We start from the raw sequence: 18,327 nt of genomic DNA, 5'->3' as shown, positions 1-18,327 counted from the left end.
TCTTCCCTTTCACTTACCTGCTTTGATGGTTAGTAATAGGACATGTTTAAATTAGCATACCTTATGCTATGCATGTGTGCATCCATACATTTGTCTTGCATGCACCGGGCTCGGTACATCATGCTAATTGCATTTTTACTTCAATTCCAAATTGAATACGTGCATCAATTGGTTGCATTTCACATGCCATGTTTAGGTTAACCGAGCCTACTCTAATTGCATCCCGTATGTGTTGCATTAGTCAATTTGACATGAACTAGGACCATGCATGCTGGCTAACTAGTTTATTGTTATGGCACGGAGTACAATGTAAGTATTTTCATGCTTTAGCATACCGCATGCGTGTGAATGCTATCATGGCAGCATGCTTACCATGTGGCTAGATGCTTATGTGATAAACTGTTTGAATGCCTGTGGGTGAAGGTTGGATTGTCTTAGTTGGAAAAACTCGTTGAAATCCGTATTTTAGCCTACTTGCGAGTAGCAAATTCCAAAGTACTTTTTAAGACAAACGGATATGCAATGCTTATTTCCAAATTAGGCAATCTAGTCTATACTTGTTTGCTGTGCGCATAACATAGTAATTCTAGGCTAATAATTGGAGTAAGAACACATAACGTTTTCAAAAACGGATATCATGGTTAGTAGAGGCCGATCTTCGGATCGGGCGAGAGGGGGTGCTCATAGCTGACCTTCCCCAATCGTACCCTAGCTCCCGAGCCGAGGCAACTTTGGTGATGACGGACACGTGGCCTTTGGCACCGAGTCAGGGTTTCCTAAATTCTCCCAAAATAAAATATTTAGGTGGCGACTCTGTATCTGGCAAAGCAGTCCATGTTTGGCACTTCTTTTCAAAAAATCTGTTTCTCAAAACGATTTGCTGGATTTGGACTCTTTAGTTCAGATTAAGAACCGTGACAACAAATCGAGTCCGAACTGTAGTAAGCCCACAGATGAACAGAACGGGACTCATCCTCCCGGGGCGTTCGGGGACGTCTACAGTTTGCATGTCTTATTTGCATTTCGTTTAGGATTGCATGCTAGTTGTTGCATTGTGTTTGCATGCCATGCCATTCCATATATATTGCATTGTGTTTGGAATAGGATTTAGTCCAAACACGGGAAACAAGGGACATTTCATACTACAAGTGACGAACGTGCCTCGATTCTCGGTCGTCGACACTCCGGATTACCCATGATGGAGTTTAGGCCTTATTGTGTTCATTTGTGCATTCATTTTACATCAAGTCGTGCAATTCGACTCCTCGGCCATCATGCATCAAGATGCGTGATTGATGGCACGAGGATCGAGGACTACACTCCCTGGAGCTTGTGCAATGATGGAGAGAGTGGTCATGCACACATTTGTTGAAAATACCTTGCTATGCCTCTCTCTTGCTTTGTGTTGCAGAAAACCAAGAACAGGAGGCAGAAATTGGTCGACCGACCACCTCTTTTGGTCTCCACCACAAAAGATGGTCAGCAGGTGGTCTCCAAGGCCAAGGGCTAGTCGGCAGCCTTCCCGCAGCTTCCCATGGTGGAGTTTCAGCCTTCTAGAGCGTTGTGCAAGTTTTTGAGTTCAATTGCAAACAAAGGCGAGTCGGGGCATCGCGATGGATTTCTCGGCAAGGTGACTTAAGCATGCATGCATCCATTGTCATCCAAAACAGAGCCAAGGTAGCCCACTTTCATTTAGTTTATATGCTGGTTTAGTTAATTTGTTAATTAGCTAGTATTGTGTAATAATTAGTTACTTCGATTCTATATTATTTATTCGGACCCTCCGAGAAGGGCAATGTTGTAATAAGTATGCGTACGTGTGTGAATATCTTCCAACCCCACGTCTTTCTCCCTTTTATTTACTAGCTTTTGATGGTTAGTTTAGGGCATGTTTCAATTAGCATACTTATGCTCGCATGTTTGCATCATTCATCTGTATTACATGCACCGGGCTCGGCGCATCATACTAACTGCATTGTATTTCAATTCCAAGTTGAATACATGTATCGATTGTTGCATCTCATATGCCATCTTAGAATACCTGAGCTTATCTTAGTTTTATTTCGTATGTGTTGCATTAGCCATCTTAACATGGACTTGGATCATACATTTGATTACTAACATGTTCTTGTTTTGGCTCAGAGTACACTGTGAGTGTTTATGCTTTAGCATCCTTGCATGCGTTTGAGTGACTGCCATGACAGCATGCTTACCATGAGGCTATGTGCTTATGTGATATAACTGCCTGAATGCCTGTGGGTGAAGGTTGGGTTGCTTGAATTGGAATAATTCGTCGAAACCCGTATTTTAGCCTACTTGCAAGTAGCAAAACTCAAACCATTTTCCGAACAAACGGATATGCGATCCTAAATCCAAGAATTGACTATAGTGTCTGGTTTCACACCGAACACTTATGTTTTGCCTTGGAGGGGCAGGGAATGCCTTGTGAGGCATACCCACACACCACCGGCAGTGCCTAGAGGCCACCGACTGGTATTTTCCTGCCATCGGCACTATTTGTTGCCGGTCGGCACATTTTATTGCCGGTCGGCATAGTTTGTTGCCGGTCGGCACATTTTTTTGTCGAAATGACATTTTTGGGCAGCCGACCACTGTTCATCTACTTTATAGAGATATTTTGTGCCAGCTGTGATGGCTGGCACCAACTCTGCCTCCCTCCATCCCTCTAAGCAAGCTTGTTGTATAAGCTTTGCAAGAGGGAGTCTTATAAGAGGAAGGCTCTCCTCTTTGATCTAGGTTAGAGACTTAGAAGCAAAAACCAGAGCTTAGAAATATAGATACATCCTATCTCTATATTTCTCTCTCCCTCTTCCTTTGTGTGTGATTTTTGGCCCAAAAGTGTGTTTTTACCTTACTTTTGCACCATTACACACACTATTACACCTAGCTCCGAGATTGAGGGACTTGGGGGGTTGATTCTTGAGTTTTTGGACTGATTTTGATCAAAATAAGAGGGCTGGACCATTTGTTCTTCAAAGGTTCTTCAAGGGTGAGCATCTTGCTTTATATTCCCCAGACTTGCAATAGTTATTTACCTATCTTGCTTGCTGATTTGGCTTTTGTGCATAACATGAAAAAGGTTTATATTTTCATGCTTTAGAACTTTCATTAAGGTTGTCTTGTAGTTTGAGTGCAAACTCACCTTGTTAGGCCTTATTTGGCCCCTTATGTTACCTCTTTGGTAGGGCTTTGTTTACTTCAGTGTTTTGATCGGTATTGCCTTGCATGTTAACATGAGAGTTTGTCCGTCATTTTGAGCACCTTTTGGTGTTGTTTTGAGGTGAATTAAGGCCTGCACCTTTATCACTTTAAGACCCTCTTGCATGCTTGTCTCATGTTTGTTGCATAATTGTTTCATAAAATGTGTAGTCCCATGCTAACTTTATGGCAAATTGGTCCATGTTTGCATCACATTTGCACCTTGCATGATTAGCATTGCATATTTGTCATGATAGTTCCATAACATTTGCCATGACTTGAATAATTGGCATCATGTTGCATTTGAACCATGTTTGCATAACATGCATTGCATTGCTTGGTTTGGGGTGTCAAACCAAGTGTGAGTATTAAGGAGTGTTCATACTACAAGTGATGAAACACGCCTTAACTCTCGGTCGCCGGGGCCTTTGACTTCGACATGATAAGGCTTTGGATCTCATTTGTATGTTGCATGCATCTTTACATTAAGTGGCAAATTTGATCCCTTGGGTTATCATGCACCATTGATGGCTCGAGGATCGAAGGTCATACTTCCTTGAGTTCAAAACATGATAGGAAGCATGACCATGCTCACATGTACCTGAAAACCCCATGCAATGCACTGTCTGTTCTCTGTTTGCTGTCAAAACTGTCTTCTGCAGGAAGTTTCTGCCGACCGGCATAATTAAGTGCCGGCCGGCAATATTTGAATGGCCGATAAATCAAAACAGTGCCGATGGAAATCCTGGACTGTCGGTGGGAATTCTGTTAAGCCGGTGGTACTCTGCAACATTCAAGGAACCTGTCCTACGGTTTTGGCAATTTTCAGAAAGACAGGGCAGTGCAAACAGAGGTGGCAGAGATATGGTACGGGTTTTTCAGGCGAGCCGGGTTTCGAGCACGCATCATTCGCGCATCCCGAGGCAGAGGCTGCGGCCACTCTCTTCTTTTTTTCTGCATTCTTTCTTTTAATTAATTAGAAATTCTATAATAATTTTATTTGTTTATTATTTGGGACTGTAATATTTATTTGGACCCTCCGAGTGAGGGCAATTGTGTAATAAGTGTGTGTTAGTGTGTGTATGTCTTCCAACCCCACGTCTTTCCTCCCTTTTATTTACCCCCTTATGATGGTAGACTAGGGCATGTTTAATTTACCATACCTTATGGTATGCATGCGTGCATTCATCCATTTGTTTTATATGCACCGGGCTCGGTACATCATTCTAACTGCATTTGTATTTCAACTCCGAATTGAATACGTGCATTAATTGATTGCATTTCACATGCCATGTTTAGATTAGCCGAGCCTATTCTAACTGCATCCCGTATGTGTTGCATTAGACATTTGAAAATGAACTAGGATCACGCATGTTTGCTAACTAGTTTATTATTTTGGCACGGAGTACATTGTAAGTATTTATGCTTTAGCATACCGCATGCGTGTGAGTGTTGCCATGACAGTATGTTTGCCATGCGGCTAGATGCTTATATGAGATAAACTGTTTGAATACCTGTGGGTGAAGGTTGGATTGTTTGAGTTGGAAAAACTCGTTGAAATCCGTATTTTAGCCTACTTGCGAGTAGCAAATTCCAAAACATTTTTCCAAAACAAACGGATATGCAATGCTTATTTCCAAATTAGGCAATCTAGTCTATACTTGTTTGCTGCGCGCATAACATAGTAAACGCTAGGCTAATAATTGGTTTAAGAACACATAACGTTTTCAAAATCGGATATCATGGTTAGTAGAGGCCGGTCTTCGGACCGGGCGAAAGGGGGTGCTCATAGCTGACCTTCCCCAATCGTACCCAAGCTCCCGAGCCGAGACAACTCCGGTGATGACGGACATGTAGCCTTCGGCACCGAGTCAGGGTTTCCTAAATTCCCCCATTTTAAAATATTTAGGTGGCGACTCTGTATCTGGCAAAGCAGTCCATGTTTGGCACTTCTTTCAAAAATTTGTTTTCTCAAAACAGACTTGCCAGATTCGGACTCTTTGGTTCAGATTAAGAACCGTGACACAAATCGAGTCCGAACTATAGCGAGGCCCACGGGCGCGTCTACACTAATCTAGAAAAATTCGTCACAAACCAACGGTAATACCTTACCAAACCCAAGAAACTACGAATCTCAAAATCATTCTTAGGTTACTCCTAATCTTGCACTGCCTCTATCTTTGATGAATCTACGGTCACCCTTTCCCTAAATATTACACGGCCTAAGAACTTAACTTCTCACAACCAGAATTCACACTTCCTAAACTTAACATATAGTTGTTTGGCTCTAAGCAACTCAAGCACTACTCGCAAGTGTTCCTCGTGCTCCTCCTCAGAGGGTGACTAAATTTAGATGTCATCCACAAAAACGACCACAAAATGATCTAGGAATTCACGAAAGATTCGGTTCATCAAGTCCATAAACACTACTGGTGCATTGGTGAGCCCAAAGGGCATCACTAGAAACTCATAATGGCCATACCGCGTACGGAATTCCGTCTTCGGGATTTCTTCCTGCCTCACTCTCAACTGGTGATAATCCAATCTCAAGTCTATCTTAAAAAAGTAACAACAGTCCTTCAACTGATCAAATAAATCATCCATACGAGGCATTGGGTATTGTTCTTGATAGTTACCTGGTTCAACCTCCTGTAATCAACACAAAGTCCGCGAGGCATGACATGGGCCGGGCTGTGCCATGAAAAATTTAAACTCCTACTCTTGTGCTAGAGAATTTCGGTGGGCGCAGAATTTCCCTTGTTTTAATAAGTTAACTAAAAAAAAAAAGTCTATTACAGTGACCATTATATATATACAATCATATCACCTGTGCTATGCATGAGATAAAATAATATATTATTTATTAAAAATATGGTAATTATATTTATTTTTTTTTATATTTATGTCTCATAAATAATATTTTATATACAAGTTTAAGGATTTTATTTCAAATGTTTCTTTACTATATTATATAGTGTAGATAGATTAAAATTGTTGTATTAACAATTAATAATTAAAATTATGCTTTGTTATTAAAAAAAAATGACATAGTTATAACACTTCACAAATTTAGAATAAAAATATATGAAATTTAAAAACTTATCATATTGGTTTTTGAAAGGGAAATAATTAAAAAAATTGAAAAACTCAATGAGTTAGAAAGAATCATCATAACATGTAAAACCTAAAAGCACGGTTAAACCAACAAATCATTCAAACCAAAAACAGTTTAACTTAATCAGTTAGGTCAAAAGACCAATCAACTTACACAAAAATTAATTAATTAAACTTTTAAATTTTATTTTATTAAAATTTAAACTATCACTATATATGGAAATCAATCTGTTAATTTAAATTTAAAATCAACACAATATAAATTTAAAATTATAATAATCTATCTCACAATTTATAAGTTTTAAATGCAAACTTAAAATTATCATAATTTTTGTTGGAACAATCTTCTGTGTAAATAAAATAAATTGAAACTAATATAAACAAAATAAAATAAAACTTACAGAATTTATTTTCTCAAACCAAACGAAAAATAAAAGACCAAGTCGAGTGTGTGACACTATGTTCTTAGGACAGATTCGCTCATCTACGGTGCTTACGGTTATGTGGCGTCTATCTCCTACGATACAATGATCTTAACCAATTTGTAGTAGCACTCCCAAACAAATTGTATGACGAACCAAACTTGTGTTCTAACTCTCTGAAGTTTATTCTAAAACTAATATGAAGAATAATGCGCCAAAGATAAAAAAAAAAAAAAAAAAACTGGACAACAAGAAAATATTTCAGACTGAATTTTCCCGGGCCTCAAGACTGCTGGGAAATGGCTGGTATTTATAGGCAAAGAACTCTGTCTGATCAGGTGTGTAAACTGCCTGTACAAATATGAAACTGTTCTGTACAGATTCAAAATGAAAACTGGACAGATCTTGAATCTATTCGAATTTCAACAAGCCTCTGGATAGAATTTTGGATTTTTTTTTTATCAACCAAAAATCTGCTGGAACAAGTCTAGTATAAATAGACCCGAACAGGTATGAACTTAACTTGAACAGGTGCACTTTTGAAATGAACAGATATCATTCAAAATTCAAACAGATTGGAACAAAACTGTCCAGATTTAAATCTATCTGGACAGTTAAGGATCTGTTCGGTTTTAAATAGTTAGAAAAACTGTTTGAACTGAAAAATCTATTGTGGAATATATAGACAGGAAAAAGTTTGTTTGGACATAAATTTAAATTCAAATTTGAATTAAATTCCCGCAATAATTTTTGAAAAAATTCAAATGAATTTTGTCCAAAAAATTAATATTAGAATTGACCTGACCCACAACCCACACCCGGCACGGCTCGGCTCAGTCGGACGGACGGCGGCGCGCGCGCGCGTGTGGTGGTTTAGGCTAAGGTTCACTTTGTCCGTAACTCCTCCCTTCTACAAACTTGGGTGCCCCTTGGGGCCCAACCCAAGTGTTGTAAACTAGAGTTTATATACTCAACAAAACTCTCTTAAAGTTTCAATGTGGGACAAGCCTTACAAAGAAACCCACACTTAAAACTTTAAATGTTCAATTCTACGAACCTGAAAACGACGTCATGTTCCCATTCACTCATAAATGGTTTGGACGAACCGTCTTCACCGTGTGACTTGCCACGCGACAAGGAACACTTCACCTCTTCGGACCCGACCCAAAAGACGTTCGAGGCCCACTCAATTTTGGGCTCAAAATCAACCCAAAATAATCCTAATAAACCAAAATTTCCAACAATCCCCCACATGAATGGAACTTGACGGAGAGAAAATGCAACAACGTGATCTAATTACAGAGAGTACATAAATTGGAAATGTTCTGCATAGGATAGGTAGCTTTTGGCTTCGAACCTTCTCTTGTGAGACACTATCGAATTTACTAGCTAACCAGTGAACATGATGTCTTGAACTATTTAGCCGTTTGTGTAAACCAAGACAATAGAACTCACACAGTATATCCCCAGACATAGTTTAGTTCTCACTATTATGTTCATTTTGGCCCTGAACAACCTGGTCTTTCATGAGTGCTCTAGAGAATTGTAGCCTTTCACAAATCTCATAGAACTGGCCCAGTTCACACTCATATAAGAGATTCTTATGAAGAGTATCCTGCTATACTCCACTAGGTTTAGTGAGACATAAGAATCATTAAAAGTATTATTTAACCTAAAACGCTGCAGACATCACTATTTCATCATAGAAATGGGTAGGAGTTAGACTCCCTAGTGATCCTTCTGAGTCATACACAACTCGGTTGTCCCTTTGAACCTAGATCTTGGGATCTCCAGTCAACTAGGTTGGGTTGCCGTTGTGGTAACTCTTATTTATTAGACTTTAGTCCCATTCCCCTCGATGAATTGTCGACTAACTCTCTTGCTAACCCTTTGGTTAGTGAATCTGCTATGTTGTCTTTAAACTTAACATATTCAATGGAAATAATTCCATTAGAGAGTAGTTGTCTCACGGTGTTATGTCGATGACGAATGTGTCGTGAGTTACCGTTATACATATGACTATGTGCTCTACCTATTGCTGATTGACTATCGCAATGTATGCATATAGCAGGCACCAGTTTTGTCCATATTGGAATATCTTCAAGGAAGTGGCGAAGCCATTCTGCTTCTTCCCCTGCTTTGTCTAAAGCTATGAATTCAGATTCCATAGTAGACCTAGCAATGCAAGTTTGTTTGGAAGATTTCCAAGATACAGCCGCCCTACCAAGACTAAAGACATACCCACTGGTGGACTTTGAGTCTCTAGTATCCGATATCCAATTTGCATCACAGTATCCTTCAAGTACTGCTGGATATCTAGTATAATTAAGCCCAATGTTACGAGTGAATTGGATATATCTTAGAACCCTTATAATTGCTTTACAGTGTTCTACTCCTGGATTACTCGTATATCTACTTAATTTACTTACTACATAAGCTATATCTGTGCGAGTGCAGTTCATCAAGTACATTAAGCTTCTAATAATTTGGGCATACTCTAATTGAGAAATACTTTCCTGTACATTTTTAGATATAAACAAATTAACATCTACAGGTGTTCTAGCAAGATGATCATCATCTTTGCTGAGTTTGTCAAGTATTTTCTCAATATAATGAGATTGTGACAAAGTATAACCTCATGATGTTTTGCTAATTTTCATACCAAGAATCACATCAGCGATGCCCATGTCCTTCATGTCAAAATGTTTATTCAACATTTTCTTGCTAGTTTTAATCATGTCATTATTACTGCCTATGATGAGCATATCATCTGCATAAAGACATACAATGACATAGCCTTTGTCTGTGTTTTTAATATAAACACATTTGTCACTCTCATTAATTTTGAATCCATTTGACATCATTGCCTTGTCAAATTTCTCATACCATTGCTTTAGCGCTTGTTTTAAACCATATAATGATTTAACCAATTTACACACTTTCTTTTCTTTTCTTGGAACTGAAAACATTTTGGTTGTTCCATGTAAATTTCTTCATCTAACTCACCATCTAAGAAAGCGGTTTTCACATCCATTTGATGAATTTCTAGATTGTATAAAGATGCAATGGCAATTAGCATTCTATTGGATGTTATTTTAGTAACCGGTGAGTATGTGTCAAAGTAATCAAGACCTTCTTTTTGTCTAAAACCTTTGACCATAAGTCTTGCTTTGTATTTTTCTATTGATCCATTCGCTTTCAATTTTCTTTTGAAAATCCACTTGTACCCAAGAGGTTTACAACCTGGTGGCAAATCCACTAATTCCCAAGTGTGATTTTGCAAGATGGATTCAACTTTACTATTGATAGCTTCCGTCCATAAAGGAGCTTCAAGACTGGTCATTGCCTCTTTAAAAGTTAAAGGCTCACTTTCTAACAAAAATGTTAGAAAATCTGGGCCAAAAGATTTTGAGGTTCTAGAACGTTTACTACGCCTAGGTTCCTCTTCCTTATTTTGATCTAACTCTTGTTCTTGATCATGTTCTTGATCTTGACTAGTAATAGCATCATGAGATCTTTTATTGTTACTAGTCTCTTGTCCAGTCTTATTTGGAAATACATGTTAAAAGAAAGATGCATTCTGAGATTCAATAATAGTATTTACATGCATTTCGGAATGTTCTGATTTATGAATCAAAAACCGATATGTACTACTATTTTTGGCATAATCAATGAAAATGCAATCAATGGTCTTAGGACCTATCTTAGTCTTTTTAGGACTAGGAATAGCCACTTTAGCCAAACACCCCCACACTTTTAAGTATTTGTAGGATGGTACTCTTCCATGCCATAATTCATAAGGCGTTTGATTCACTTTCTTTCGGGGTACTTTATTAAGTATATAATTAGCAGAAAGTATTGCTTTCCCCTCAAGTTCTGAGGTAATTCAGAATTGATTAACATAGCATTCATCATTTCTTTTAAAGTCCTATTTTTCCTTTCAGCAATTCCATTTTACTAAGGTGAGTAAGGAGCGGTAGTTTGATGAATTATTCCATGTTCTTTACAAAACTCACCAAAAGTTTATTCATATTCACCACCTCTATCACTTCTTAGTTTTTTGATTTTCTTACCAAGTTGATTTTCAATATCATTCTTATATTGAATGAAAGTTTCTAAAGCTTCATCCTTGGTTCGAATTAAATAAACATAGCTATATCTAGTATAGTCATCTATAAAAGTGATAAAATATTTTTTTCCACCTCTTGTTTGAATTGATTTAAAATCACATATGTCACTATGAATTAATTCAAGTGGTTCTGTACTTCTTTCAATTGAATGAAAATGAGTTTTGGATAATTTTGCCTCAACACAAATTTCGTATTTATGATTTGAATCAATGTCAAATTTAGGTAAACATTCCATATTAATTAATTTACGCAAAGATCCATAATTACCATGTCCTACTCTACCATGCCATAAATTTGAAGACTCAAGCAAGTAAGAAGAAGATGTATTTTTATTAATAACTGAGGGTACAACGGTCATTACACTCATCTTGAAAAGGCCATCAGATATGTAACCTTTTCCTCTATACATCCCATTCTTAGTAAGTACAAATTTATCACTCTCAAATACTAGCCTAAACGCATTCTTACTCAACAAATATCCGAAAACAAGATTCTTGCAAATGTCCGGTACATGCAGCACATTGTTGAGAGTGAGTTCCTTTCTAGATGTTATCTTGAGAACAATCTTCCCTTGTCCAACAACTTTGGAAGCTGAGAAGTTGCCCATAAAAAGTTGTTCACCATTGTCCACTGTAGAATAAGATATGAACATCTTTTTGTCGACACAGATATGACGAGTAGCACCAGTGTCCACCCACTATTCTTTAGGATTTCGGACAAGATTTTCCTCGGAAACAACTGCAAAAAGGTTTATGACATCTACACCATTGGAAATTTTATCCATTTCGGTCATTTTGGCTTTAGCAACCTTCTTACTTGATCTTCCTTTGCCTTTACGTTTGTAATGACAATCTTTGGCCCGATGTCCCTCTTTGTTATAAATGTAACTCATGCCATTAAACTTGTACTTCTTAGTTTCCCCTCCTTTAGATAGCATTTTCTTCTGCCATCTTTTAAAAACAGTTCCTGTGAACTTCTCTGGCTTTTCACTGTGATTTGACCGGTACTGTCACAACAAGAGAGGGGGTTGGCGTCATTGCAGCCGCCACAGTAGTACTTGTTTGAGCATTTGTTTCAGTAGCCATTAATTCTAATTTATCAAACAAAATTATAATTAGAATTTATACTATACAGAAAATTAATTCCAAATTCATAGAATTAAATTCTGTAAAAATAAAAGAAACAAGAGTGTAACTTTTACTTTTCAATTAATTTGGAAATAAAATAAATTTTATTTAACAAAATTAATTCCACAGAGAAAATTAAACCAAATTCACAGAATTAAATTCTGTAAAAATAAAAGAAACAACAATGTAACTTTTATTTTTCAATTAATTTGGAAATAAAATAAAATAAAATTTTATTTAACCAAATTAATTCCGCACAGAAAAATAAATTTCGGTAACACTTCAATAATCAAAATACTAAAACAAAATTTTAATTAATGAAAACTCAGAAAATAATTTCTAAAACCAAAATTAATTTCTGAAAAAATTCCACAAAAATATATTCTGAATTGTTAATGACAGCAGTATATTACTACTATCTGTCAAATAGCATATAATCACTATTAGTTTTTCCAACCAGAATATTATTTTGTAAATCCACAGAAAATAATTTTCTTAAAAGAAGAAAGAGAAAAGGAAACAAACGAAAAATTCTGTAAATAGAATAATTCGAATATGTCTTAAAATTGTTGGAACAATCTTCTGTGTAAATAAAATAAATTGAAACTAATATAAACAAAATAAAATAAAACTTACAAAATTTATTTTGTCAAACCAAACGAAAAATAAAAGACCAAGTCAAGTGTGTGACACTCTGTCCTTAAGACAGATTTGCCCTGTTACGGTGCTTACGGTTATGTGGCGTCTATCTCCCAGGATACAATGATCTTAACCAATTTGTAGTAGCACTCCCAAACAAATTGTACGGCGAACCAAACCTGTGTTCTAACTCTCTGAAGTTTATTCTAAAACCAATAGGAAGAATAATGCACCAAAGATAAAAAAAACTGGAGAACAAGAAAATATTTCAGACTGAACTTTCCCGGGCCTCAAGACTGCTGGAAAATGGCTGGTATTTATAAGCAAATAACTCTGTCTGATCAGGTGTGTAAACTGCCTGTACAAATATGAAACTGTTATGTACAGATTCAAAATGAAAACTGGACAGATCTTGAATCTGTCCGAATTTCAATAAACCTGTGGACAAAATTTTGGATTTTTTTTTTTTTATCAACCAAAAATCTGCTGGAACAAGTCTAGTATAAATAGACCCAAACAGGTATGAACTTAACTTTAACAGGTACACTTTCGAAATGAACAGATATCATTCAAAATTCAAACAGATTGGAACAAAACTGTCCAGATTTGAATCTGTCTGGACAGTTAAGGATTTGTCCGGTTTTAAATAGTTAGAAAAACTGTTTGAACTGAAAAATCTGTCGTGGAATATATAGACAGGAAAAAGTTTGTTTGGACATAAATTTAAATTCAAATTTGAATTAAATTCCCGCAATAATTTTTGAAAAAATTGAAATAAATTTTGTCCAAAAAATTAATATTAGAATCGACCCGACCCACACCCGTGCCCGGCATAGCTGGCGGTGCGTATGGTGGTTTAGGCTAAGGTTCACTTTGTCCATAACTCCTCCCTTTTACAAACTTGGGGTGCCCCTTGGGACCCAACCCAAATGTTGTAGGCTAGAGTTTATATACTCAACAAAACTCTCTTAAAGTTTCAATGTGGGACAAGCATCACAAGAAAACCTACACTTAAAACTTTAAATTTTCAATTCCACGAACACGAAAACGACGTCATGTTCTGATTCACTCATAAATGGTTTTGATGAACCGTCTTCATCGTGTGGCTTGCCACGCGGCAATGAACACTTCACCTCTTTGGACCCCGCCCAAAAGACGTTCGGGGCCCACCCAATTTTGGGCTCAAAGTCGGCCCAAAATAAGCCTAATAAACCAAAATTTTCAACAATTTTCTCATAATTTTGGTATTAAGGAGCGGTAAGAGTACATTGAGGTTATCGACATATCTATATATTTTATAAGAGAACACTTTTGAGGAGAGATATTATGAGAGTTTCAAAATTCCATACAAAATTATTTTTAAAATCAAAACCTCTATGTGGGATTGTAAAATAAAAGTTAAATAGAAGCTAGCCAATCGGGATTTTCTTAATTGTTTAAAATTAAGAAAATCAAAAAAATTAGTATGGGATATTTATATAATGTTTCTCACTAAAAATTTCATTTTGCTTATATAAATGGGAACATAAGATTCACTTTATGTAAGTGAAATAATTCACTTTTTTCATTCTTTTTTCAATGTAGGATTATAAAATCTATCTATATAATATATAAGGAAAATGAAATTTTTAGGGAGAAACCTTCTAAGAGTTCCAAACCCTCATTCTAAAATTATTAAATTTTCTTCATTTTAAATAATTAAGAAAATTGTCATTGGCTAGCTTCTATTTACCTTTTATTTTACAATCCCACATTGGGAAAAAAAGAAAAATTGAATTGTTTTACTTACGTAAAGTGAATCTTATACTCCCATTTGTACACACAAAAGGAGATTTTTAGTGAGAAACTTCATCTATCTATATATTATATAAAAAAGTTTTTAGAGAGAAGCCTTCTAGGAGCTCCAAATCCTCATTTTAAAATTATTGAATTTTCTTAATTTTAAACAATTAAAAAATTCCCATTAACTAGCTTCCATTTACCTTTTATTTTGCAATGCCATATCGGGAAAAGAAAGAAAAAGTGAATTGTTTCACTTATATAAAATGAATCTTATACTCTCATTTATATAAGCAAAATGATATTTTTAGTTAAAAGCCTTATGATCAACATCTCATATTAATTTTTTTTGATTTTCTTAATTTTAAACAATTAAGAAAATTCTCATTGGTTAGTTTCCATTTAAATTTTATTTTACAATCCGACATAGAGATTTTGATTTTAAAAATAATTTTGTATGAGATTTTGAAACTCTCATAATATCTCTCCTTAAAAGTAATTTTTTGTAAAATATACAGATATATTGATTATCTCTATGGTCACTCTTACCACTCCTTAATAAAAAAATTATGAGATAAAATGATAATTTTAAATTTGTATTTAAAACTTATATATCATGGGATAGATTATTATAATTTTAATTTTATATTGTGTCAATTTTAATTTTAAATTAATAGATTGCTTTTAAATTTTAATAAAATAAAATTTAAAAGTTTTAATTAATTAATTTTTGTGTAAGCTGGTTGGTCTTTTGACCTAACTGATTAAACTAAATCATTTTTCGATTGAATGATTTGCTGGTTTAACCATAATTTTAGCGGTTTTACCAAAATATATTGGTTAGATTTGTTTGATTCGAAATAAATTAAAGATTAACCTAAATAAAGATTGAAAGGTTGAAATTTCTTGATTATAAATAAACTTCAAAACAACTAAGAAAATTTTCATTGGCTAACTTCTATTTACATTTATTTTACAATCTCACATCAGGAAAAAAAAAAAAAGAATTGTTTCACTTACACAAAATAAATCTTATGGTCCTATTTATATAATGTAACATGCCCAAAATAATTACAATAAACCAACTCCAAACACTAGTACAATGTGATATAAATAACATCAGAAGCTTTCATTAATCAGAGTTAATATACAAAAGGTGACACATGCGATATACATTCATAAATTGTTCATCCTGTACGGCATGTGTTACAAGAAGTAATAAGAAATGAAAGGTAAACATATAATCATATGCCCTAACGGCTTATATCTTTCCAAGACCGTGCTTGTAACACCCATATCCTTTAATCCATTGGAGGGTGTATTTAATTCCCTTATTTTCATTTTTGGGAGTCTTTGGAGTTGTTGAATGTTGGTTTTGGAGGAGTATAATCCGATTTAAACTCGTTGGGTCTGTTTGTTCACGCTTGTTCTTGTCAAAAAGTTCCTTGGGAACTTAGAAATTCTATTATGAGGTCGATGCCAGCCTTCCCAAGGGTTGACCCTTACCTGTTGGTGAAGTTTTTAGAAGTGTTGCTGGAATTTACGGTCGACACCAGCCTTGGTGGTGTCGATTCCTACCTCCTGTTGCTGTCCACAATGGTCGACACTAGTGTGGGAAGGGTCGACCCTTGTATGTTGTTAAATCTGGAAGTTGCTTGTTGAAATTTAATGTCGACACCAATCTGGGAGGTGTCGACACCTTGCCTGTTGCACAGATTGCTTTTCTTCCTGAATAGACAACACCTCTGCCCGAAGGATCGACACCTGCTATAGACACCCAATTTTTGACCGCCCTTAAGACTTGGGTGCTACTGATTGCTTACTTGGTGATGAAAGGTGTGCAGTGCAATGTTTGATTTCTTTGGCAAAGAGAGCGTCAAATCCCAACCTTACACCCCATTTTTGGACTAAAATGATTTTGACCAAAATAATTCGGATCATAAAACCCTTTCTTTCAAAATATTTTTGAAAAAGTTCCTACGATGTTCCGACGCTCGCATTTTGTTAAAATCTCACGCTTTTCGGTAAACGAGCAAGGACAAAGTGGAAATGAATGAAAGAGAGGTGAAATCTTTGAAAAATATTTCAAAACACCTTGTTCGGGGGTTTGGAGTTGAAGAAAAGAGGAGAGGAGAGAAGAAAACTAGTTTGGGAGAAGTTCGGCATGAATTCGGGGTAGGACCGAAACTGAGCGACTTCACTAAAATGCGCATAACTTTTTTTACACTTGAATTTTTGATATGAGGTTTCCAACATTGGAAATCTTACTTCCGGGGCTTCAATTTTGACACAAGAATCACCTGAAAAGGAGTCTAGATGAAGGATTTATGCCCATTTGAAGTTGGACCTAGAGAGCAGATTTTCTCTGCCGGCCACTGGTGAAGGCTGCCGGCCATGGATGATGCAATGCCGGCCATTAATAGTCTTTGCCGGCCAGAAATGATGTAGTGCCAGCCATCAATGATCACCTTCCGGCCAACGATGTCAAAACTCATTTTTTTTTGTAGATATTTACCTCAGCTGTTCCCGCATTGCTCTAGCTGTCCTGTATTCAAATATTTCGACCAAGGCTCTCATTTTTGCTATATATGAAGGCCATATCTGTAATTTTGAAGAGGTTTGCAAGTTTGGGAGCCTCTCTCACTAAAATCTCTCTCTATAATTTTGGGAGCAAAATCTCTGCCTCTGTCTCTAGAGTTCTCTCTCTCTTGCCCTTTTGTGCATAGAAGTAGAGAAACACTTCTAGTTTGCCTAGACGTCCTTCATGAAAGTTGAATATCTTTGGGATGAGGTCACTTGGAGCCTAATTTGAGTTGTTGAAAGGTTGTTTGAGCCCAAGAAAGTGGTTGTTTTGCTGCTGTGCTTCAAAGGTAAACACTTACCCCTTTTAAGCTTACCTTTGCACGCTAGTTTCACCACCTTTGCATGCTACTTTTGGGGTTGGTTTTAACCTCTAAAGGCCTCTATTTTTAAGATTTTAAAATGGTGATTTGAGTCTTGTTTAGCTAGGGGGTGGTTCCCCCCCCCCCCATTTGCTCTTTGGCTTATAAAGCTTTTTGAGTCATCTTTTTAAGGCTTTGAAGTCCATCTTTTTTTGGCCTTTAAACCACTAAATTCCAGAGGAATTTTAGTGGTAAAAAGTTGGTTTTGAGGACCAAAATGGGAGGGGGTTGCCTCTCCTCCTTGTGTCTTCTTTGCAAGTGTTGATGGCCCAATACATGAGCATGTTTTTCTACCATTTCATGGCTTGATCTCAGCATGTTTTTGTGACATTTTTGACATGCTTTAACTCTATTTTTGGCTGGTTTGGCCACTTGTTGCTTACATCTTACACTTGTAGTGTAATCTTGCTTACTAGCTTAACAGGCCTAATGAGTTAGCCTATCTTTATACTCTTTTGTGACTTCGTCTCAACATGTTTTTGCTACTGATTTAGCATGTGTTAACTCTGTTTTGAGTGCTCTTGGTCATATGAGACTTGCTTTGTATGGTTGTAGTGTAAATAGCCTTTATTAGCTTTGTGTTTTAAGGCCCCTAGCATGCTTTGCTTGAGTTATTTGCATGATATATCATCATTTTACATGTGATTTCAGAGCATATACCTCTGTCACACTCTCACATGTACCACTCTTTCATTACTTTTGAGAGTTGTGCTTTGAGCCTTGTTTATGAGCCAATATATGAGCATGATTTTCTTGCATTTTAAGCTTCTATTCCAGCATGATTTTGCCACTATTTTGGCATGATTAAGCTCTGTCCAGAGCTGGTTTGGCCATTTGAGCATTGTATTGCTTGCCTCTAGTGTTGTGTCCTTCACTAGCTCTAATGCTTTTGGCCCTTAGCATGTTGTGCCTGCGTAGCTTGCATGTTGTAGCACTACTTTTCATGCCATTTTAG

The sequence above is a fragment of the Camellia sinensis genome, chromosome 5 (assembly GCF_055761805.1).
Source record: "Camellia sinensis isolate YWXY chromosome 5, ASM5576180v1, whole genome shotgun sequence".
Classification (NCBI taxonomy): domain Eukaryota; kingdom Viridiplantae; phylum Streptophyta; class Magnoliopsida; order Ericales; family Theaceae; genus Camellia; species Camellia sinensis.
The sequence above is the reverse complement of the archived record's forward strand: the minus strand, read 5'-3'. Positions refer to the sequence as shown.